The following is a 25390-nucleotide window of genomic DNA, read 5'->3' as shown; positions in this document are numbered from 1 at the left end:
TCAGGAAAGAGTAGACTAGTAATGCAGTTGCAAAAGTCAATGAGGAAAAGGAAAGACTGTGTATGACAAAGGGAGAGAGACCCTTGGAGGAGAGAAGCCCAAAGCTTACTTTTCAATATTCTCAGACCAGCAGGTTGCCTTATCACTAGAGGGCATGAACAACAACAACAACAACAAACAACAAACAACACACACACACACACACACACACACACACACACACACACACACACACGGCCGTGTGAGGGTGTCTGTCAGAGAGAGGGAGAAGGGAGGGAGAGAGGGAGGTAAGGAGAGAGAGAGGTGGGGGGAGAAATTTTGAGCAGCAGATTTCGCCAAAAACTGGGACCCCCCAAGGAAACAAAAAAAAAATGCCATAGGGGTGGTCAAGTATCCTTAATCCTGCAAATAAATCTGTAGGCTACTCTGGTTACTCTGGTGAGAGAGGCTGGTGTATCGCCAGGGGACACTTCTCTCCTAAAGGCTGAGTGTGAAATGCATGAGGCAGAGGTCCTTTCCCATTAGCAATGCCTTTACCTCATGCCCATGTGAGCGTCCACCTTTTGACATTTGCCTTAATCCCTAAGATTCTATTTGCCCATCCACCGAATCTTCTCCCGTGGCTATATGCAAAGCTGGAAATGAAGACTCTCCACCTGGAAATTCAGCTAACCACAGTCCAAGGCACAGGACAGGTGAGGTGGTCTCACTCTCTCTCCTGGCTTTTGCTGGTCATACCAGAAGCCTCGGCGGACTGGGTTCCCATAGAGCGGCGCCCTTGGACCCCGGGTGGGAAGGCTGGAGCGACACCCTCCGTTCCGGTTCCTGAACCTTTCATTCAGCTTAAGGCAGCCCAGTTGCAGGAAAGCTGCTTTATACCCTCCTTCCCAAAGGCGCAAAATAAGGAGGAGAACTGTGCATCAGGGAGTTCCCAGACCAAGAGCATCTACACATCAGCGGACTGGGAGCAGAGGGAAAGAAAGGTACAAGAGGCATAAACACAGAAAGAGGGAAGCGCTGCGCGAGCCAACAAACGAAAGAAACTGAACATCAGCGACACGGTGACAGCTCAAGAAAGACTGGGGCAAACAGAATGAAAGAGAAACAGATGCAAGGATGGCGCAGATGCTCGTGGACCAAAAGCCTGAAAGAAAATCAGACCTACAAACTGAATCAGAGACAGGGATGTACACGAGGAGAATGTGAGAGTGGGAGGCTGGGGCATTGACAGAAAGAGCGAGCTGTCGAGGAAAATATCCAAGAAGCAGAGCGTACCCGGTGTCAAGAGTAGTAGCACTGGCAGCATAGCACCCACGGGTGTCCGCAGCTGATAGAGAAAGTTGCCTAGGAAGGGACGCTAAGGCACTTAAGGCACCGGAGAGCGCCCCCAGGGCGTGGATGGGAACCAGCGCACCCCAGCTCAGAGGGTAGCGGGAAAAGCCTAGAGGAGGGCGGGCGGCTGCAGAAAGTTCTGCGCCTCTCCATCCTCCCGCCGCACCTGCAGCCGCGGGCGGCCGTCCTCCCAGGTCCCGGGAGACAGACTCTCCAGATCCCCCCGCGTCCCTGCCCCTACCCCTGCTGGGCTTCTGCGCCCTGCCACTCACGGGCGGGACTTTGCGGCGCCCAGCCGGACTCTCCTGCAGTCCGACAGGGGTCCGTCCCAAACCGCCACCAAGAAGAGGAGAGCGAGAGAAAGATTGAGACCTGCTACGGTGGCTGTTGATCCCTCGGAGAGAGCTCCGCGGTCCCCGCTTGGGATGCTGCCTAGATCCAGCCGGGTCAGTGGCCGGCTGCTCTGAGAGCCGCGCTCACCTGGAGCCGCCGCCGCGCGCAGCCAGGGCTCCCGCCCGCGCCTCTCTTCACACTTCTCGGCGAGCAGAGCGAGGCGGCCCCGGCCTCGGCCAGCCCCGGAGACGCTCCCTCATAGCGCGGCAGGCGGCCGCGAGGCTCCGAGAGCGCTGACAGGAGGCGCCCAGGCCGAGGAGGCGCAGGAGACACGGAGCGGGGCTCCTAGCACATTGTCACCTCGGCAGAGCCGCCACCGCCTGGTCACTTGGCCCCCGCCCCCTCCGCCGGGCCCTCCCCCTCCCGCAGCCCCAGCCCGGAGGCCTGTCACTGGGCTAGGATCATTTACGTAACCAGCACCCCAGTCCTCCTCCCGCCCGGCTCCCGCTCCTCCCCGGGCTGGGGCGCTGCGCACCCGAGCGCGCTCCAGCTGCTCCCGGAGCCGCGGCTCCTGCGAGGCGCACAAGTCCCGCGATACTTGGCAGGCACGGCCCCCAAAAGCAACTGTGGGGTCGCCTCCTAGCCCGGAGAGTGTGTGGACATCGCCGCAAGCCCTGTCCCCCCCACCCCCACTCCCCCCAGCACAAAGCCGAGTTGCGGTACCCCGTGCTCGCCCCTGCGCCAGCCAGCATCCGAGTGGAGAACCAAGGACCTGGGGACTGCCCTCGGGGAAAGTTCCAGAAACCGCACCCTGGTGGTCAGCTCTTTGGTAGAGAGATGCAGCCAGTAACTTGGGGCTTAGGCTCTGAAGCAGACGAGATGGTCAGACTTTGGCCTCTTCTCCTTTAAGGTTCCCTCACAGGATCCTGGGACTCAACCCCCCCCCAACCCCCCCCCCATCCCCACCCCGGAGACCTGTAATTGAACCCTATCTCAGAGTGAGAGCTCTGGTGTAATCTTGGGAGCTGGGGTAAGGAAAAAAGTGGGGCTTTGAATTTCTCTTTCAGGAAGGTGTTGTTGACCGCCCACTCGCATGCACCTGCATTTTCATCTACACCTCTAAGTATCAGAAGGTGTACATAGCTAAATTAATGTGTAGTAAAATGTAACAGAAGATCTGCCATTCTAAACTGTGTTAAACTGTATGTAACATTTTAGAACAGTGTCTGGCACAAGGCACAGCTCCGATATTCAAGTAGAAGAATCTGGAAGATTCCCTAGGAACATACACCTCACTGCTGTGTGGGAGTAATTCAGGAAACCTGGGGTTTCAGAGTTCATGGATCTGCTCAGTTGTTTACTGACTCCTTTGGTCCTTGTTATTGTTCATTGTTTACAAATCTTATTTTAAAAAAGACTTTACATAGACAAGATCTTCTCACAGTATTCTTACATGGTATGACTTATTTGGCACATAGGGGAGAATATGACAGCCACTTCAAAAATATTAAGAGCTATATTGTGCAAACATATGAAACTATTAATTATAATGTAATGTGTCAATGGTGTTCTTGATTATACTCAGGAGTAGCCATTTCTAGAGATGTAGCTTTGCATCTTTTCATGAATTAATTATTAATCTAAATTAGTATAACCACATTGAATGTTTCTTCCACATTGTCATATCATGCTACTATATATATAGACCATCAGCGTGCAATTCCATCTGCTGGTAATAGGACAGCTCAAACCCAGCTCTCCCAGATCAAGGCAATATAGCAACACCTGTATCAACATAAAAATTAGCAATAATTATGAAACATTTAACCAGAACACTTTAAGATATTTGATAGGATACAAGGTCACCCTGGCAACACTAGGGAGTTTCAAGAATTTGTCTTTATTATTCTCACTTATGACTTCCAATGCTGACATCAGGCCGTTTACCTCCGTGACACACTGAGAAATGCCATGGACCAACAAATAAAAGATTACTGTTCAAATGCGGGCACAATAACTTACCCCTCATGTGTGTCCTTGAGAGACATATAGCCCCTGCCTTTACATTTGTCAATGCTGTAAAGAGAAGCAATACCATTTCACAACCTCTGTAATAATACTTAACTCGGGCAAGATTCATAAATCTAGTTGGCAAAAGTTATGTATGTAACTGGTATTTATGGAGTCCCAATGTGCCTTCTAGAAATTATTAGTTTTTTCTGCGTAACACATCATCTGAAGTCTTAATGGCCTTAAAACAGTAAACATCTGCAATATCCCCAAGTTCTCTGGTTGTCAAGGAGGGTTTCTTCCTGGGATGCCTCTGTTTGAAGGGTCCATGTCTTGGTGGAAGAAACTGCAAAGTAATATTGAAAAGGATGATGAGTAGCCTTTGAAGCTAGTTTTGTCACACACCATGGATTCTTAATTCCCAGGGGATAAAAAATACTTGTAGTAGATGAATCTGGTCATTACGTTTCACCAAGTGATCAAAGTTAGAATCAACAAGTAATAGCCGAAGGTCATGACTTGAGACAGGAATTGGCCTTATTAACATCACATATTTAAATTCATGAATAAACAAAGACAAATCCAAAGTTTTGAAAATTGCGACTGTGATGAATCCCACTTTAAAGTTAGAGTCCATACTAGAGGAAAATAAAATAGAACACTGCTAAGTCTGTTGCGAAAAGCATATCTGAGTAATAGTCTGGGGAAAATACATATCTGGGACAAGTAGCAAACAGTGAAAAAAATATCAGCCTATATCTTAAATTTTTTGATTTATTATAATTACAATTAATTGTTATTAATTTTTAATATGGGATAGTTTTCTAGGTTATTGCTGAGAAAGCACGTGTTGTTAAGAAATGAGGTATAAGGGGCTAGAGACGTGGCTCAGTGATTGAAAGAAGGAACTACTGCTACAGAGCATCTGAGGTCTCTTGTCTTTCTAGGCCACCTACACATAGGCACACACAGAAACAGCCATACACATGATTAGAAGTTTTTTAAAACCATTTTAACTCTTGCTTTTGCTTTGCTGCTCCCAGTCTGTCCTCTTGCCCTTTCCACCCTCCCTCCCCATTTCCCCCTCTTCTCCTGTGCTCATGACTGGCCTCTACTTCTCTATTCCTCTTCCTCCTCCTCCTCCTCTTCCTCCTCCTCCTCCTCTTCCTCCTCCTCCTCCTCTTCTCCTCCTCCTCCTCCTTCTTCCCCTCTCTCTCTCTCTCTCTCTCTCTCTCTCTCTCTCTCTCTCTCTCTCTCTCTCTGTCTTTGTCTGCCCCTATTACCCTTTCAACTTCCCTCCCCATGCCCCAAATAAACTCTATTCTATACTATAATTTTTAAATGAATATATAATGAACTATTTGGAAGTAAAAAAAATTCATCTTATAATATTTTTGCAGATGGTCCACAAATACTATCTATACAATGAATGATGCCACAAACTGAGAACATGTCACTGTTGATAAATTTACATTCAGAACTCAAAAGATCAATCCTACATCCGATAGAGGGTTAATATTCAATATATACAAAGAACTCCTGAAGTTAAACTCCAGAGAATCGAATAACCCTTTTTAAAAATGGGCTACAGAGCTAAACAAAGAATTCTCAAATGAGGATTCTTGAATGGAGGAGACAGCTAAAGAATTATTCAACATCCTTAGTCATCAGAAAAATGCAAATCAAAATGGCCCTGAGATTCCACCTCACACCAGTCATAATGGCTAAGGTCAGAAACTCAGGTGACAGCAGATGCTGGAGAGGATGTGGAAAAAGAGAAACATTCCTTCATTGTTAGTGGGATTGCAAGCTGGTACAACCACTCTGGAAATCAGTATAGCAGCAGTTCCTCAGAAAATTAGACATAGTATTACCTAAGGACCCAGCTATAACATTCCTGGGCATATACTCAAAAGATGCTCCAACATATAACAAGGACACATGCTCCACTATGTTCATAGCAGCCTTATTTATAATAGCCAGAAGCTGGAAAAGAGCCCAGATATCCTTCGACAGAGAAATGGATACAAAAAAAATGTGGTACATCTACACAATGGTATACTCCTCAGCTATTAAAAACAATGACTTCATGAAATTCTTAGGCAAATGAATGGAACATGAAAATATCATCCTGAGTGAGGTAACCCAATCACAAAAGAACACACATGGTATGTACTCACTGATAAGTGGATATTAGCCCAAAAACTCAGAATACCCAAGATACAATCCACAAACCACATGAAGCTCAAGAAGAACGAAGACCAAAGTGCCAATGCTTCAGACCTTCCTAGGAGGGAGAACAAAAATATTCACAGGAGGAAATACAGAGACAAAGTGTGGAGTAGAGACTGAAAGGCCAGAGCCTGCCCCACTTGGGGATGCATCCCATATACAACCACCAAACCCAGACAATATTCATGATGCCAAGAAGTGCAAGCTGACAGGAGCCTGATATACCTGTCTGCTGAGAGGCTCTGCCAGAGCCTGACAAATAGGCAGATGTTCACAGCCAACCATTGGACTGAGAACAGGGTCCCCATAGAGGAGTTGGAGAAAGGATTGAAGTAGCTGAAGGGGTTTGCAACCCCATAGGAAGAACACAAAATCAACCAACAAGGCCTCCCAGTGCTCCCAGGGACTAAACCACCAACCAATGAGAACATAGTGACGGACCTATGGCTCCATCAGTGTATATAGTAGAGGATGGTCTTGTCAGGCATCAGTGGTAGGAGAGGCCCTTGGTCCTGTCAAGGCTTGATTCACCCAGTGTGGGTGAATGTCAGAACAGGGAGGTTGGAGGGAGTGGGTGAGTGGGTGAGAGAAGCTGGGGGGAGGGGTGAGATAGCGAGTTTCTGGATGGGAAACCAGGAAATGGGATAACATTTAAAATGGAAATAAAAATGCAATTATTTTTTTTTAAAAAAATACAAAAAAAAAAGAAAGATAGGAAATAAAAAAGAAGCTCATAGCAGTTTGTAAAGCTCCTTTTAAGGTCAGTTAAATAAAAATAGATGGCAAAACAGTTGCTTATCTCACAAACAGATTGAACATCAAAGTTTAAATAATGTTTGAAAATTGTAAAAGACTCATAGTATGTTTTCTAAAAATTAAAAATAGAAAATATTTTAAATGAAAGAGGAGTTATTACAGAAATCTGTTTAAATAATGGGAATGCTCAGTGTTATAAAATTAGCTATAAAGCATGATGATTGTGGTGCTTTGAATAGGTGTGGCTCCCATAGACTCCTGTGTTTGAATGCTTGGGCCATTGGGAGTGGCACTATTAGGAGGTGTGGCCTTGTTGGAGTAGCTATGACCTTGTTGTATGGCTATGTCTGTATGTGCATATGTGCAGGTGGCACAGAAGGAGGCCAGAGACCTCTGATGCTCTGGAGCTGCAGTTGTAGGTGGCTCTGAGTGCTGGGAAGTAAACTCCAGTACTCTGGGAGAGCAGTACATGCTTTCAATCACCGAGCCGTCTCTCCAGCCCCTTATTATTCATCTCTTAAGAGCAAATGCTTTCAAAATGGGTCACTGTGGTGGCTCAAGCTCTACTCATTGTGGCACTCATTCTCCTTCTGCTGACTTTGGATCAAGATGTAGAACTGGCCCTCAGATCCTTTTCCAGCCACACGTCATCCTACATATTGCCATGCTCCCCATCCTGATGAGAATGAACTAGACCTCTGAAACTGTAAGCCAGCCCCACTTAAATGGTTTCCTTTTTTAAGAGTTGCTGTGGTCATGGTGTCTTTTCACAGCAATGAAGACCTAAGGCAGTGGCTAAGTCGGGAAATAGACCAAAGCCATACTGTGGGTTTAACATCTGCAGTCCCACATTCTGGGAATATTCAAGGCTTATTAAAATGAGAAATAAAGGGTAAGTTAAGTGTGTTGTTGAAGCTAAGTTGCAAGATATTGGAAAGTAATTAGGAATAAAGGAGAGATGGGGGAAAGGCTGTAAGACTTTAACAATGTAAGATTATATGACTACGTGATGAGAAATGTCATTATCAAGAGAAACAAAGGACTTTACATTGTATAATGGACACCTAATGATTTTTGATTATAAAATCACAGTGATGTTTCAGTACTTCTAAGGAATAATATAAAATATCTAAAATGATCTTATATTGCTTAGGGTCTGTTTGTTGTTTTAATTGCTGTGATAACACAATGTCCAAGGCAACTTACAGAAGGAAGGGTATATTGATGGCTTACTGTTCTGGGAGGGGCTAATGTCTATCACCATCACAAGAGGAGGCAGTAGGCAGGCACAGAAACTGGAACTGTAAGTTGATGGCTGAGGACTTACATCTCCCCATGACACATATAGCAGAGAAATCACACTGGGAATGGTGCATGGCTTTTAAAATCTCAAAGTCTCTTTCCAGTGACATTATTCCTCCAGCAAGGCCACATACTCTAAGCCTATCAAAACAATGTTACTAAGGCGGATCACATATGTAGGTACCTAAGACTAGAGGGAATATCTCATTCAAAGCCGCAGCTCTCTATGTACTTTTATAATCTGAGCCTTTTAATAAATCACTTACAGTAAGCAATACATAATATTTATTGTTGTAGTTCTAATAAGAAAGGTTCCCATTTACTCAAAACTGTCACTATCTGCTTCCCAGTTGGTGGAACTGTTTGGGTGAGACCAGGGCATGTAGCCTCGTTGGAAGAGGTGTGTCCCTGGAATGTAGGCTTTGAATTTTTAAAAGCCAATGTCTTTCTTAGTTTTTTCTGTCTTGTGTTTGTGCATCGAGACATATGCTCTCAGGTACTGGTCCATTGCCATGTCTGACTGCCTGCTGCCATGTTCCTTGTCATGATGGTCATGGACTCTCTAACCCTTTGAAACCCAAATAAACACTTTCTTCAGAAGTTGCCTTGGTCATGGTATCTTATCACAACCACAGAAATTTAGCTAACACACTTACTATATGCTAAACAATGGGTAGGGGTGGAAGAATAAAGTGTAAATTGAGGCAACCTTGATGCAAGTTCTACGTAGCTATTTCCTCAACGAATATACACAGATTGCTTACGGCATGGCAACTACTTCTCAGACAACGGGATTTAAATGATCCTCAAAAAGATGCCATGCGTTCATGAATGTAACAGGTTGAGAAATATACTGTGACATATAAAATCGAATGAAGATGTCTATTTGAGAGGTGGTTATGGTTTCACTCAATGCAGTGACTTTTTCCAATGCTTTTTATTATTGTTGTTGTTGAATGAATATATTTCAAGGTGTGGTGAACAAATCTTCTATGTAAACCTTTCTGAATGTGACCTTCACTGTGGTTGATACACCTTTTCTCTTTGTTTTGAATTCTTGTTTGGGCAATAATCACTTGGGTCAAAGAATTATGGAAACAAGGAATTACTAACACTCTGTGATTACTCAATACCATGGAGAGCTACAAGTACCTGCCTTCCAAAGTTGTGGATGCTGCAATCTATGCAGTCACTCTGCATGCAGAATACAGACACAGATAAGTACAGGGCAAACAGAGAATGAGAAAAATAGGCTATACAAGGATCCAGCGTTCAAAGACTAAACATAAATATATGGATAGAAAGCAAGTCTCATGAAAAACCATAGATAGCAAGGAAATATTTTAGTATAATTTAAACTTGCTATATTTCCATTAGCCCAAAAGGCAAATACTAATTAAAATGTTAAGTGTCATTGATGTTCAAAGCAAGAATCCTTTTGGTCGTTGTTGTTTATTTGTTTGGGGTTTTTGTATTTTTGAAACAACGTCTCTCTATGTAGTCCTGGTTGCACTGGAACACATTGTGTAGAACTGGCTGACCTGGAACTCAGAGATACTCCTGCCTCTGGCTCACAGATGTGAGGATTAAAGGCATGCACCACCACAGTGGACTTCCAAATCCATAATATTTACATCTTTAAAATGAGCCCTATGAACTAGGGATTATATCTCAGGTTCCCAGTCTAAAAATTGTCTGGCATGTAGTAGGTATTCATATATTCACTAAATATAATATAAAAATTAATGTGCACTAATTATTACCATTCTGCCATGGATGCCATACTTTCTTGTGCAAGTTTATGGATAATCAAATTATAACACTAGCTAAGATGTATATATGCTTAAGAAATAGCTCCAAAACATAAAAAAATAATAAATAAATAAATACATAAATAAATAAAAGAATCTATATATTACTATGGTGTTGCATGCCTTTGATTCTAGCAGGCAAAAAGACAGGCAGATCTCTGAGTTTAAGGCACCCCTGGAGTATAAGTGACAGTTGCAATTTACAGAGAAACCCTGCCTTGAAAAAACAACAAATTTAGTATTTGGCTATATATAATTTTGATTATGAATGCTTTTCAAAAATGATGACTAATACATGGGAGGGAATGTTATTTGTCTTTGTTTGGACTTAATTTAAACTATTCTTAAAATATCAATCTCTCGTAGAAGGAACATCCCAGTGTGTTTTAATTAGTTGCTTGAAGTTCCACTCATAACTCCAACTTAATGAATGTAATAACTGTAAAGTCTTTTATCCAACATAGATAGCCTGTATAGCTGACTCACAACAATACTTATTCTATACAACAATAACTTTTGCTTTTTGCCATGATGGCTAATACAGTTAGGATGAATCAGAAATGAGAAGCAAAGATAAATATACCAAAGCCACTATTTTTAAATTTAAATATTTTAAAGATTCCCAGAATCATTTAGATTTTTCTTCCTGAGGCTCATTTTTCTTTGGCTATCTTATTCGAAGCAATTACTTATGTTGTAACATAGTGTACAAAACAGAAATTATGGATATTGCCCAAGAAAAATGTTAAATACACGTATAAATTATTCAGTACTTCATAAGGGACATAACATGAGGTAGAAAGTATTAAATGAAGCCATAATTCCAGTCTCAGATCCCATCTAAAGATCTGGCTAGGGTTTGTGTATAAATGAGAATGTCTTTTACTTTAAATCTATGTATAATGCCCAATTTATGGGAAAAGGCAATTTTATAATAATAAATAGCAAGAAATTGACACATTCACTGGGAGAAGTGAGCCATCATCAATAGTAGAGAAGAGAAGAAAAAAGGAGAGAGAAGAGGGGAGGAGAGGTTATCAGCACAATGTAAAAGCAATAAAGTCCATTATCTTTAAAGAACAAAGTGGTATTAATGTGGAATGTGGAAACTGACCTTTCACAACTGATACTATAATAATTAGCAACTATTCAATTTTTTAAAGAAAATGCAATTGAAATTGTTTAGATATATCTTTGCTCCAGAGATGCATAAAACATCTCTGCAAAGTGTTTACAGAGTTTCAGCCGAAAGTATGACCTACATCTTTGTGTTTCTTTTCTGATGGAGATCCCACTCTAAACATACATTTGCATTTTACAGTATAACACAATGAGATATTCACAAATCCATACATATAATTCTATAAATTCATTAAAGAAAATACAACATTGTATCAGTTGTAGGCATGTAAATATACAATAATCAAATCTTCCCTTTCAAAAAATGACTAAAGGCATTGCAAATTCATATTCCATGATACAGCTAATCAAAATTCAAACTTTTTCTATTCTTGAAGTAATGTCATATTCTCACAATTATTTATTATATAATCCTTTATTTCCACTATGAAATGTGTTAATGTAGCTTCTTCTTGTTCTTCAAAATTAACTTGGTTATACTTGTTCATTCAGAATCTCCAGCTTGCACCTCTCCAAGTCTTTCCCAAACCTCACTCAGAAAGCCTCCCATCAGAGAAAGGTACCACACCTTCCTCTCTAACAGTCTTCCTACAACTCTCCACTTTACCATCCTGGATCCTTACTGTCCCCCTACATCTAAATTCCTATTTTTCTCCTTGCTTTTGCTTGGGAGGACCCTGATACATGGACTGCAAGACAAATCACAGAGACAGTTCTTCATCCAGGCTTCTGGGATGGTCCCCCTCTTTTTTCCCCAAGTCTTAGTGTGGGACCTGTCCTTCTTACACCTTAATTTTAGCACGCTTCTTCTTTAAGTAGCTGACATTCTATTCTGCAGACCTTTCCTGTCTCTGTCCTAATGAAACCCTAAAGCACTCCTAAACCATCCTGGTTTCCTGAGTTAAAGCACCTCTCCATCTAAAGCTCAGCTGTGAACTCCCCTGTCAGAGGGAGGTCATTTCTCTTTACTGCAGGATGCCCTCTTATCAGCCCACCGTGGGCCTCCTCAAGTGGCTACAGATGTCTTAGCTAAACTTGTTGGGCCTTCATACAGGGCCATGGCTTTTTTTTCTACAAATATCTATATCCCACCATATGTGGATGGCAGGTATGTCCTAGCAGCAGTGCCAGAACTCTCCTAAAAGGCCCTCAAGATCACCCTCTTCCTACCTACCACATCTATCACCTCTCAGACTTTCTGAGTCATTTCTCCATTTTACTCCTCAGGTTCTCAAGATCCTAAGCTTTTCATCTTCTGTTTCTAAAAAACCCTCAAATTACCTTGACTTCCAGTTCTTCCCTAAATCTTCCTCCCTGTGACATACCCCTTTGATAGCACCTCTCATTCCTTCCCAGAGGCTGTGGAGGACTTATGCTCACCCCAGCCTGGTCTTCTAGACCAAACCCTTACAGGCCTCCAACTTACCCTCTTTGTCTCTCTCATAGACAGATCAGGAAACCTAAGGTGGCTTATGCTCTGATCACCTCCACTGAAATGGTCAAGGCAACCCATCTGATACTGGATTCATAGCACATAGCTTCGTTCTGGCATTCTCCTTGCAGTCTGAATACCTAAAGAAGGAGAAAGACACACTTCTCAATAAAAGGGTCACACAGACAAAGGATGGCTGATGCTATCTATAAAACTAACTGCCTTATCCTTCCCCAGAATCAGGCACTTTCTATTATCTCTGATATCCATCAAACTGAACACTGGCCCGAAGGTGCTATTCCACTTTCTAGAGCCTCTCACTGACCCTACCAGCCTCCGGGCTTACATGTTTTAAGATCCACTCTTCCTTACAGACATGTGCCAAAGACAACCAATGGTTGGCCCTCCAGAAATGCCAGTCCCTGCACCAGCTGTGAGGACATTAACTGAGTGGGGACTGATACATTGACTCTAGCCACATGCCTCTCATTAAAAGCTCTGCTACCTCCTAACCCTTATTGATACTTTCACAAGATAGAGCTAAGCATCCCTCACCTTCAGGGAAATGGTGGACGCAGTACTCAGGTGGTCCTTGAACACATAGTTCCTTGGTTTGACGTGCTGCAGACCATCCAAACAGACAATGGTCCAGACTTCATTTTTCGTGTGTGAAGCTCTGAACATTTCCTAAAATCTCCTACTCCCCACAATCTCCAGAAAAGGTTGAGAGAGCCAATGGATTCATCAAACAGCAACTCACCAAGCTCTCCCTCAAACTCAGGCTATCTTCACCCTCCGTCTTCTTTGACCTCATCTGCTTCCGACCAAATGCACACTGGCCTAAGTCCTTTTAAATCCTATATGGGAGGCTGTTCCTCTTTAGATACCACCTCCAGACCCACACCCCACAGTTAGTACCTACCATAACTCTCCCTCCTATGGTCCCTTCTCTCTTCACATGCTCACAGCTACCTACCTGTCCCCACACTAACAGATCCAACTGTTCCCAAGCCTACCCCATTTTCCACAGGAGACCGTGTACTCCTCACGAAATTATCTGCTAAGTCTCTAGAGCCCCCAGTGGAAAGGAGCCAACACTGTGATTCTCACCACCCTTTCAGCTGCCAAACTCCTGGCACATTAGGGCTCGTACCACCTCTCCAGTCTTAAAATGGCACCTAGCCAAGATGCGTGGTCTATCTAACAGCCTGGACCTTTCACCCTCTTGTCCTCCAGAAAGCCCAATGACGGGCCAGGATGGTCAAACCAGGGCAGTGGCCTTTCTCCTTGCATCTTTGGGATTAACACAACCAAGTTACAATTTTTAAACATAATAAAATACTGGAGATTAGCACATTTTTAATTCCTGCTCTCCTTAAAAGCATGTATTTTAATTGCATGAAGCAATTTGGGTAAATAAAAAAAAAAAGGAATTCACTTTTTTGAGCAGCTTCAAGCTGTTATCTATTCTTTGTGTCCTGGACTATGACGCTGTCTGATTACTTGTTATATGCTCTGGGTATTACCTTACGTAGGCTTTTGTTCTTTCAGACTCCCTCATTTCTAATATTTGTTTCTTTTGCCTGTATTCTGGCAGACATTCTGCTCAATTTCTTATCCATCAAGTGTAGATCTTGTCTAAGGGCTTGGCTTTCTCAGCTGTGTGTGGCATAAACTTGTAAATAAGGAAAGAGATTAGGAACACCAGGCTTATTCAACTTGCTTTCCTTCCTTCACACTGTGGCTACCTGTTAAGTTTCTAATACTGTGGAAAAGGTTTTGATTTTATTTCTCTTCCCATATTTTTCGACTTGTTCTATTGGCAGATTTGTTTCAAAGCAGCCTTTTCCCCTGCACAGCATACACAGAATCTCCCATCCATCAAGCACCCTTTGCACATTCTGCACTACTTTGCATGGGAAAGCATAGCTCCTTAGATGCCCTTACTTGCCTTCCTTGTCTCCCTCTGAATCAACAGGCTTAAACTTTAATCCTTCATTATGCCAACAGGAGAATCAGGATGAACATAAACATTGTCTTTTGTCTAAATTGTTATGAGTGCCTGACTTGGACCACTTAAATTTCAAAAATGCATTGTTACAGAGGAAATGCCCACTTAATAAACAAAGACCACTTTGTCATCCCTGCTTCCAGACACTGTGGTAGAGATTTGAAACCCATCCATAACACAGATGTTCATGTGTTATGATAACAACGCTGCCAAATGAATGATAAAATCTGCTGTAGACAACAGAGAAGAATGGCAGAATCACATTGTGTATTTCAGGAAGGCTTTCAGTTTTGCAATGAGATGAATATGACTTGACCTACAATCAATTATATTTATATCTTGGTTTTCTCTGGATAAACAATAATCCAGCATTTATGCATTGTAAGAGTTGCATAAGTTAAAATGTAATAATGTAAATAAAATGTTTATTTCAAACTCAGTTGAGCCCAGTGTCCAATCAGTATTAGTTGCCCATTCATAGTCTTTACGAATTTCCTCTTAAAGTAAAAGTATCCGGTTATAAATCAGAATTATTGGTTTTAATATAATAAAAGAATGAATTATTATACCTTGAATAGCTATATATTATTAAGGCTAGAGATAAGTGATAGCTTTTATATATATAACAAGATAGATTATAGTGAAAGAGTCAAATTCAAAAGAATTCTTCAATAGAAAGGAAAACAAGGGAATAGAGAAATGGTTCTCCACTAAACCCATTTGCTGTTTTTGCTGAGGACCTGAGTCAAGTTCTTAGCATCCATATTGGATGTCTTACAACCCCTGTAACTCTAGCTCCAGGTGATCAGATGACTTCTTCTGGTTGCTAGATCAGGGTTGATCAAAACAAGGTGGAAATAAAAGAAAGAATAAATGGACTTTCAACAGGAGCATATTGTCCTTTTATAAGAAGAATGAGGGTTGATATATGAGCACAGCCCCCTCAGAGGTGTTTTGGGGTGGAAAATTCTTTCCCCAGCTCTGTTCTCCCACAGTCTCAAGGTTTTAATTAACTAATGGAGATTGTTGGGGCCTTATTAGAGAGGCAGATGTTCTCAGGGCACTCTTCTCAGAGTGGAAATGGGAGAGAGTGTCCTTAGCTAATAAGACCTAACCTACCAATCCTTTAGGGTCTCTTTTCAGGAGATTTCTGGACCTAGTGGCTGCTGGTTGTGTTGTTCTTAGAAATAAGTTCTTTTGAGGTCAAAGAAAAAGTGACCACTCTTCAAGCTGAAGTGTCTGTAGACTTTACTTTTGCTCAGAGCGTGAACTTGGGATAAGAGTCCCAATTCCCAGTACTGGACAGGAAGTGCATTTCATTTTTAGTGCAAGAAAAGTGTTGAGTGTGTGTTTCTCATTGGTGAAGGTTAATATCACAGTCTTATTCAGTTGGATACTGTGCAAAGAATTGAAGCATAGGAAATGAAGGAAGGAGTAACTGCTCCAAAGAGAAAAGGGTCACTGCTCTGGGCCATCTATTTCTTAGAATGCAATGGTGGCTTTATGTGTAGCTAGTGCTGTGTTTTATTTGAAGAAGAAGAAGAAGAAGAAGAAGAAGAAGAAGAAGAAGAAGAAGAAGAAGAAGAAGAAGAAGAAGAAGAAGAAGAAGAAGAAGAAGAAGAAGAGGGAGAAGAGGGAGAAGAAGAGGAGGAGGAAGAGGAGGAGGAGGAGGAGGAAGAAGAAGAAGAAGAAGAAGAAGAAGAAGAAGAAGAAGAAGAAGAAGAAGAAGAAGAAGAACAAGAACAAGAAGAAGAACAAGAAGAAGAAGAACAAGAAGAAGAAGAACAAGAAGAAGAAGAACAAGAAGAAGAAGAAGAACAAGAAGAACAAGAACAAGAAGAACAAGAAGAAGAAGAACAACAAGAAGAAGAACAAGAAGAAGAACAAGAAGAAGAAGAAGAAGAAGAACAACAACAACAACAACAACAACAACAAGAAAGAAAGAAGAAGAAGGGCAAGAGCAAGAACAAGAAAGAAAAAGAAGAGAAAGTGAGATCAAGATGTGTTTGATAGAAGCCTGGTATGGTGAGGTAGGAGGGGTGCCTTGGTGGCCCCATACTGAGGCATCCCTTCCCATGAAGTACCAGCCAAAGAACGGGTATAGTGTAGAATAGAGTTTATTTAGGGCATGGGAAGGGGAGTTGAGAAGGATGAGGAGACAGAGTTGAGGGTAGGGAGAAAAAGAAAATGGATGGCCAGGAACACATGGAGAGAATGGGGAGGGGACAGGGAAGAGAGGGAGAAAGATGTCAGGGAGACATGAGAGTCAGGGAGATTAAGAGAGCAGATAAGGGATTTTATAGTAAGCCAGGCATACTTGGCTGTTACCAGGTAACTCTGGGGTAGAACCTAGAAGGAACACTAACGACTAGGTTTTATTCATTGAGTATGATTAAAACATTTGCAAGTCTTACAAGATGGGGGAGAGAAAAAGACGTTCATTTCTCATCCAAACACAGGTTTTGTAGTATTTGTCAGAAAAGACTATATGAATTTCTTATTGTGTTAGCATGTCCTTACTTTAGGAGACCACAGATATTCCTCATCAGGAGCTTTCCTGGAGCCTGGCAGGGGTCAGCAGCTACCAGCATTGCTTCCCTGGCTCCTTAACCCACTACAGTTTATTGTGCCATTGGCCTCTACAGGCACCCGAATGCACAGGATACACACACACACACACACACACACAAAGAAATATATCTAATAAAGAATTTAAAAAATAAAATACTTAATAGACCCCTACATACCATTTCAACAGGTTTTAAGAACTTTAATCTACCAATGTTTATAGACAGTATGCATTTATCAAGCCATTTAATAAATAACCCAAATACTCTCATTTAAAAAAAAATTAGAAAAAACACCAGTCTTTAAATAGTGAAGCAAATTTAAAATATGTTCATTTAAATGGTAAAATCTGTTGTTGTTGTTGTTGTTGTTGTTGTTGTTTGCTAGTTTTTCCTAATATTTAGGTCCAAGTGATTGTCAGGTTGCTTTTAGAGATTAGAGACATCTTACAATTAATAATAAAAATCTTATTTAAAGTGTAGTAATTCTCAGACTCGAACTATTTTGGTAACCTCCTAAGCATGTGCTTATATAAAAGGACAAAGAAATAGCAGATTAAGATCTGAGCTGGAAACCATAACTTACCTCCCAATTGCTCTCTTCACCCCGTGTTCCTCTCTATGTTTTTAAAAGCTGTTGGTTCATCACATGGTCAACATTAGAAAATTAGAAAAATAAGGTCAGGACATATGAAAACAGACTATCTCTTCCAGGGGTCAGTCAAGGCTGACTATTTTGCTTAAAAGCTGCTTTTATAAGCCTCGGGGTACTGTACTGTACAATATGTTTTACCTATGAGCTACCCTTGATGAAATAGTATTCAAATTCCTCAGTTGCATATGCCATCATCGTTCTAGCTGTGACCCTGATGCACAGAAATCATGTCTTTAACGGGAAACTCAGAATTCATGTTTGAATTAGCTACTTTTCTGGTATTGTGACAAAATTCATCAGCCAACAGCAATTTCTGAAAATGTTTAATCAGCCTAAAGTTCCAAAGAAATTAAGAATCCATTCATGACAGGGAGGCAAGTAGCAGGCATGGGGACTAAAGTGTAGGTTGATGTCGTTATGCCGGTGAAGGGAGGTACAAGATAGAACGAGGACTGTCATTGGATGGGAAGAAAGAGAGGCGGGAACAGAGGTTTTAGAAGGAGAGGGAGGAGCAGAAAGAGAGAAGCAACATGGAGGCAGCCATGAATGATCTAGATATAGATTTAATTAACTTGTATCTTTCTTAGGTTTTTCCATCACACTACAGTTACTTAGTCAACTCACCTATAATATTTGATTCTTTTAATGTTACTCTTAATAATCTGTTTTGACAGTGTTTCATTGTGTGAAGACAAGCGATTTTTGTGTGTCCACTCTGTATTCTACAAATTTGTTAGCTCTAGTCGTTTATTTGGTGGAGACACACACACATATATATATATATATATATATATATATATATATAATCATGTCATGAAAAACAATTTTCTTTGTAACTTTCGACTTTCTTGCCTAAATGGTAGGATGCCAGACCCGCATTGAAGTTGAGAGTAAAGTCCTTTTCTCGTGCCAATGTTGGAGATCTTTTAGCTTTCATCACACTGTTTGATGTTTTCTGTGAACTCTTCCATGTGGTTGGATATGAGCTGTGGACTTGTTTACGGAGTTTATATTGATGTGCCTGATTTATTGAGAGTTCTTATTGTGAAAACGTGTTGAATTTTACTGAGGTTTCTCTGTATGTGCTGCAAGTATCATGGATTTTTGTCTTTATGTTGCTATTCTTAAAGTAATAAATATGAGTTGCGCAGATATCTCATGATGTTACTTATGCTTTTTATATAATTTAAAAATTACTTATTGCTTGCAGCTTCAATGGAGACAACTTTTAATCTGTCTTTGAATATGCATATTTATTATTTTCATTATTAATAAATTGCATACAAGAATTTCTGGGCTTATTGTTTGGTTTCAGACCCCAGGACAAGGACTGGGTGCATATTTTACATATCATAGTAAATCTGGCTTCCACAGTTTCCCAGCACCCCTCAGTCACTACCTGACACACCCTAATCCTAGAGTTTCCAGCCAAGGGCCTAGGCTGCCCTTCCCCCAGAGGCTCTTCCTTATTTAATCCAGATTTTTTGGTCTTTCTTTCTTCTCTTCTCTCTTTGCACATAGCCCCTCTTTCTCTTTCTCTCTCCCTCTCCTACCAGGCCCCCTTTCCTGATGGTGACTTCTCTGGTTTTGTTCCTTGGGGGCCACTGCACTTTCCCACCCAAGAGCAGCTTCCCAATAAAGCTACCTTTAATATGATCTAATCTTGAATTGGCTCATTTTACTGGTGGAGAAATAACCTGTCACTTATATGGTGTTTCTTCTCTAAACCATTGTGTATTTATTTTATTCTATATCTGTTTAGCTAGTTTGTAAACATAAGAGACAACCTTGAGAAGAATGCTTGTGAGTGGGGCAGCTCAGCAGTTATCCTGGGGATTCAAAGAGAGTGGAAGAATGACAGAATGGTTGACAAGAAACAGATGAACACCTCAGGACTCATTTGACAGAACACAACAACAACAAAACCCAAACTATAACCTGTTGTTCTTTTTCATAAATAAAACGCATGAAGTCATAAAATTCTGAAGTAAAAGGAAATTGGGCCATCTAGAGTACATCACCAAATACAAAGCCAAGAAAAACAAAATACAGCAAAATAAATTAAAAATAAGATAAAATAACTCAAGCGACAAACAAAAGCTGCTGTTTCTGCACAGCAAACAGAAAGAGAGAGAGGGGAGAGAAAAGAAGGAAGGAAGGAAGGAAGGAAGGAAGGAAGGAAGGAAGGAAAAGGGAAAGAGAGAGAAAGAAAGAGAGAGAGAGAGAGAGAGAGAGAGAGAGAGAGAGAGAGAGAGAGAGAGAAGCAAAGAAAGAAAGAAGCAAAGAAAGAAGGAATTAAGTCACTCTTAAACAGTAAGAGAAGATGTCAGAAAACTGACAGGGCAATATGATACAGAGTTTCCTCCATCTTGATTTTGTTGCTGAGGGCATTTCAGGCTTAAGTTGAATTTGATCTTTCTGATGGAGAATCTCATGGAAAATTACCCAGCTTTATTCTATGAACTGGAGTTCAAGATGCACCAGGTAACTTACCTTATCTTTTGTTAAACATCTTGCTTGTACAAACATAATTGTAATTATTTATACAGGCATACATGAACATGTTAACTACTAGACTTTAAGATGCTATTAAGAAATAGCATTAGTTGTAAGAGAAGATGATTTACTAGGTTCATTTGATTGTGGTAATAACTCACAGTGCATTTTATATCAAAAACTCACTTTGCCCATGCTAAATATATTAAAGTATTTCTCCTTCCTAAATTCTTTTTCCTTCATTGTTCATGCATTTAATCCAAAGTTAGAACTGCATATTCTCCAGGTATATTTTAGATAATTTGTTAACTTGTAAATGATCACCTAGCATTAGTTTCCTAAAGTATTTGATCATAATCCCTGATAAGTGGACAGGATCAAATGATATCTATTTTATATAATCACATTAAAGCAACTTCAATTGTGTTGCTCAGCTTGGTCACTATTCCAAATAAAAAATTAACCAGGCTAAAAACAGATTAACAACTGCTATTTGTACTGAGTGGGCAAATTATCACAAATCATATTGGAATAATTATGGTCATTATATACTGAATTCTGAGAGTAATTTTGTAGATGTCCTTAAAATCAAAAGTTTCTCTTAAGTGTACCTTGAAAATATTCCAGTATGTAAACTGAGTTCTAACATTGAGATTGTGAAAATAGTTATGATAATAAATAAAACCCATGCTCATATTGTAAAATATAGATCAAGTGGGTTTTAACAAATCTTTTGTGTATGGCATATGAATCATTTTCATTAAAATTCAACCAAAACACCTTTGACCTGTAAGAATCCACTGTTGTTGGCTGAAGATTAGTACTCGAGACTCAAATAGTATGTAAAAACAAGAAGCATTTTATTCTGTAGAAATCCTGCGTGTGGGTGTCTCTCATTCCAAGATGGACAGGGAACCAATTGGGCTTGCAGGCACAATTTAAAGCAATTGGGGAATCCTGGGGTAGGTGGGCTTTGTTTTACTCTATCTCCAGTCATATGTAGTAAGAAGGGGGGGGGAGTACAGAATAGGAGATCAATCTGTAACTCACTGTGAACAATCAATTGCGATAACTCATTACCTATGGACCAGCCTGATTCATCTCTCTCATCCACCCCTCAACCCCCTTCAGTAATAGACCATCTCGAATCCTTGAGATGTTTGTAATGTTTCTATGGGCTGGTAGTGTTTGAGAATCATTAATTGAATGGTGGAAATTCATTGTTTAATAAACTTAATTAAAGTATTGGTTATGCAGAGATGGTAAATCAAGGCTAACAATGAAAGGATAAGAGGACTGGTCAGGACAGACGCAAGGGTGGTCAGCCAAGGAGATCAGTTTAAGTGGGACCACAATACTGGTTTTTGTTGTTGTTGTTCTTGGTGGTGGTGGTGGTGGTTTTGTTTGTTTGTTTGTTTTGTCTTGTAGTCTCTTTCCGATTAAGGCCACGGATTTTTTTGACCACCCCTAAGTGGTCAACATTGAAACATTTTTCATGGAAGGCTGCACAGAGTCCTCCCTGCTGGAGGAGCAACAAGTCTAGGCCTGTTCTGTTCTGTAAGACTACTTTTGTCAGAGGATAGGTAATCCTGTAGGGCTGTGATGGACTTTTCTGCATTTAGTGCCATCTGTAGGGCCTTGTAATTATTATCTTGGAGTGTTAAGGTTGAGGTCCCTAGACTAGCAGATCTGGCCAGCCCTATGTCAAGGAGAGAGCCTAGTGACACGGAGGAAATGGTCATTCATTTTACTCAATTGTTTGACAGTATTAGCTGGTTGATGATATCTTCCCCAAAGTAATAAGTCATTCTAAGTACAAGCTGTATTAGAACACAAAAATCCACAGTCATATTTACAACTAGGCCACAAATGGATGGAGTAAGCCCTGAGGTACAAGCCCACCAAACATTCTGTGGGGGCAGCATGTCTCTTATAACAGTAGGGGTTACAGTGAGATCAGAGAGGTGGGAATAGGCTGAGGGTACCTTATTTCTAATACAGAATCCCTGTCCTGTTATTGACAGAAGGGACAGCAGCTTACCTCAATCTGGTTGTCATCTACATTGAGTACTATCTGTAGCCTGTGAAAGTCTCTAGGGATAGCTAATTTTTCATAGTAGGGGCGGCCAAGCCTTTAGGAATAACCAGCAGTCCTGAGGAGACCATGTCTTCCTTTGGTCCTGGATGAGTTGCAACCGTAACCAGGAAAGGGCTGTTGAACCAGGGGGTTTCATCTCCTATCTACTAAGTCATAAAGGTCTACATAAAGACCAGGAAACCACATGCCCTGGGGAGCCTAGCGGGAGATAGAATTGACAGTCTTACCCATCACGGCATTAACTGTTTGCCAGGTTAGATTCAGCGGATAGTGGGGACTAGTGGCTGGTCCAGAAAGTGGAAACAGCAAGCAGCAAGCAGCAAGCAGGATCGGGAGCGCTGGAGTCAAGTTTCAGCAGATCCACAGGGTGTGGGGTGACCTTCTATTGTTCTTGTGGTGGTTCTTGAAGTCTCTTTCGCTGGGCTCTCAACTTCTGGACCATTTCTCTCCCGACAGGCTTAACATGGGAGTGGTATATCCATGTCCAGATCCTGCCCGCTTTAACGGCGGTCTGCATGGTCAGGATCATTGTGGGGTACTTTCTAGCTCGTTTCCAGAGTCTTGTAGTTATATCTTTTAATCTAGACTTCATCGTGAGTTTTAAAGTATTGAGGGTTAAGGGGAGGAGCAGACTCATAAATCTGGTAGATCACAGGCCAGAGTTGTTTCTGGACCCTATGGAAGGGCTATTAAGGATTGTCAAAACTTATGTAGGTCGTATTTAGCTAAGATATCAGATGGAGATTAGGCAACATGGGAGGGGGCCTCCCATATAGGATCTCAAAGATGAGACCTAAATATTGGGGGTATTCCTGATCCTATATAAGGCATGTAGGAAAGACTCCCAGTCACTGCCAGTTTTAAGGCCTCCTTCGGGGTTCTCTCTACTTGCCTGGGCTACATGTAGAATGTAATTTTTAACTGGTCCCCAAAACCTGTGCCCTCCTACTACCCTGAATTCCCCAGCACCCTGGCTGGGCAGCTTTTCCCTATAAATGCCAACTATTTTTGTCCACCTACCTCTGTTTTTTTATCCACATGTGGCCCATACATATACAGCCACCCAATTAGACAAGATGGATGAAGCAACGAAGTGCAGGCGGACAGGAGCCGGATGTAGATCTCTCCTGAGAGACACAGCCAGAATACAGCAAATACAGAGGCGAATGCCAGCAGCAAACCACTGAACTGAGAACGACACCCCCATTGAAGAAATCAGAGAAAGGACTGGAAGAGCTTGAAGGGGCTCGAGACCCCATATGAACAACAATGCCAACCAACTAGAGCTTCCAGGGACTAAGCCACTACCCAAAAACTATACATGGACTGACCCTGGGCTCCAACCTCATAGGTAGCAATGAATAGCCTAGTAAGAGCACCAGTGGAAGGGGAAGCCCTGGGTCCTGCCAAGACTGAACCCCCAGTGAACGTGATTGTTAGGTGGAGGGCGGTAATGGGGGAGGATGGGGAGGGGAACACCCATAGAGAAGGAGGGGAGGGGTTAGGGGGATGTTGGCCCGGAAACCGGGAAAGGGAATAACAATCGACATGGAAATAAGAAATACTCAAGTTAATAAAAAACAGAAAAAAAAAGAAAAAAATAAATGAAAAAAAAAACAAAAAACAAAAAACAAAAACAAAAACAAAAACAAAAAAGACACCAATTCAGAGCACAGAGTTATAAAGCTGTGAACTGGTATCCAAACGACAAAACCAGACACAGAGATACTTGAGGAAAGCAGTAACCCGGGATCAGGATGTGGACAAAACAGGCCTTGTGGGGCTCGTTAATACTTGGTATCCGAGCAGCAGACTTGCTTTGGTTCAGAGATTACTTCTCAGAAACAGAGACGTTGCCAATATGGTCTATTAAGATGTTGGCCTGTTAGATGTGGTGAGGACTGAATACCATTGTGGAAAGGCCCTGATGGGATACTTTTCTTCCTTACCGACATTTCTGGACCTTCCTCCACGCAAGAACCTGGCACTTCTTCTCCCTTTTGGTGCACAGCCTGCAGGTTTCATGGTGAAAGCCGAGGCACCTTCCTCAGACAGCTGAAGCAGCTAGTACCTTGACCTTAGCCTCCCTGGTCTCCAGAAACATATGAAGCAGATCTCTGTTTTGTTTTGTTTTTCCCTTAAGATGCCCATTCTTAGCTATTTTGTTAGAGCAGCACAACAAACATAAAATATACAGAGCCACAATTTAGAAAGGGGACATGGCAGTTGGTGTTTGGTCTCTGAAAGGGAACATTGAAGTTGATTCTGTATTGAAAAAAAAGGCAAAATGGATACTATTGCTCCCACAGGAAGAGGTTGCTGTTACTGAAGTAGCGATGTGTTGCTAAGGAGACACTGAAAGCAGAGAAAAGATACAGACCACAAAGGGAGATAAGAAGGCAATCCCACATCCCTGTCCTTGCCTTGTTTTCTCCCACAAGTGCCTGGTAACCACAGAGCCTGAGACAGCAGCTAACAGCAAACACGGCGGGCAAAGTTCTGTAGAGCTGTCCGTCAGTGGTAGACGACAGCAGAGCAGAGTGCACAAGGCAGCAGACGCCACAGTTTAAACCGTTCGAAGCTCAATTATTAGAAAATAAAACGATAAAGTTAGTTGTCAAGCATATTGAAATTGGTTACACACTGCAAACACGACATAGAAGAGAAGCAATATTCTAATCCACAGGTGAAATATACAATGAATCAATTAAACGGAGTAAAATTACTGAGATATCATTTACATCTTCAATTTTTGTGAAGCAGGTATAAAACTGCTAGAAGGAATTTTAGAACTCATAATCCGATGCATCGTACTTAAGACAAAAATTACTTTTTAACTAAATCAAACAATTAAGCTTGTAAAACGGGCACACGGACAAAGGGAAAGAAAGAGGAGGTGTGAGAAATAAAGGAGGAAGGAAGGAACGAAATCTTGGTGCACTTGAGAGGATTCAGCTCCGGGAAAATAAAGGATAGTTAGGTTTCAGACAAGGAATAACTAAGTAAAGCCACCCAAACCAGAAAAAGATTCTGATGCCATACAGCTCTGCAAATTTGTGCAGAAAAAGTGACAAGGCTCTTGTCAACCAACATGCCTTACAAATGAGTAGGAAATGCAAGGTTTTAGAAAAGTGAGTGAGGGATGTCTGTGAGTTCAAGGCCAATCTGGTCTATAAAAAAGTTCCAGGACAGTTAAAGCTACACAGAAAGATTGT

The 25390-nt window shown here is 41.5% G+C and overlaps 1 protein-coding gene and 1 pseudogene across 1 annotated transcript in view; both read right to left on the bottom strand.

Annotated features, from left to right (window-relative positions):
* Galnt13 (polypeptide N-acetylgalactosaminyltransferase 13) overlaps positions 1-2052 on the bottom strand; it is a 629326-nt gene extending 627274 nt beyond the window's left edge. The window contains exon 1 of the mRNA XM_032903304.1: positions 1705-2052. The gene's annotated coding sequence lies outside the window, so the exon portion shown is untranslated. The remainder of the gene's footprint in view (positions 1-1704) is intronic.
* LOC116900814 overlaps positions 1922-25390 on the bottom strand; it is a 142145-nt pseudogene continuing 118676 nt past the window's right edge.

The sequence above is a fragment of the Rattus rattus genome, chromosome 5, assembly GCF_011064425.1.
Source record: "Rattus rattus isolate New Zealand chromosome 5, Rrattus_CSIRO_v1, whole genome shotgun sequence".
Lineage (NCBI taxonomy): Eukaryota > Metazoa > Chordata > Mammalia > Rodentia > Muridae > Rattus > Rattus rattus.
Note: the sequence above shows the minus strand (reverse complement) of the source record. Positions and strands in the feature narration are given on the sequence as shown.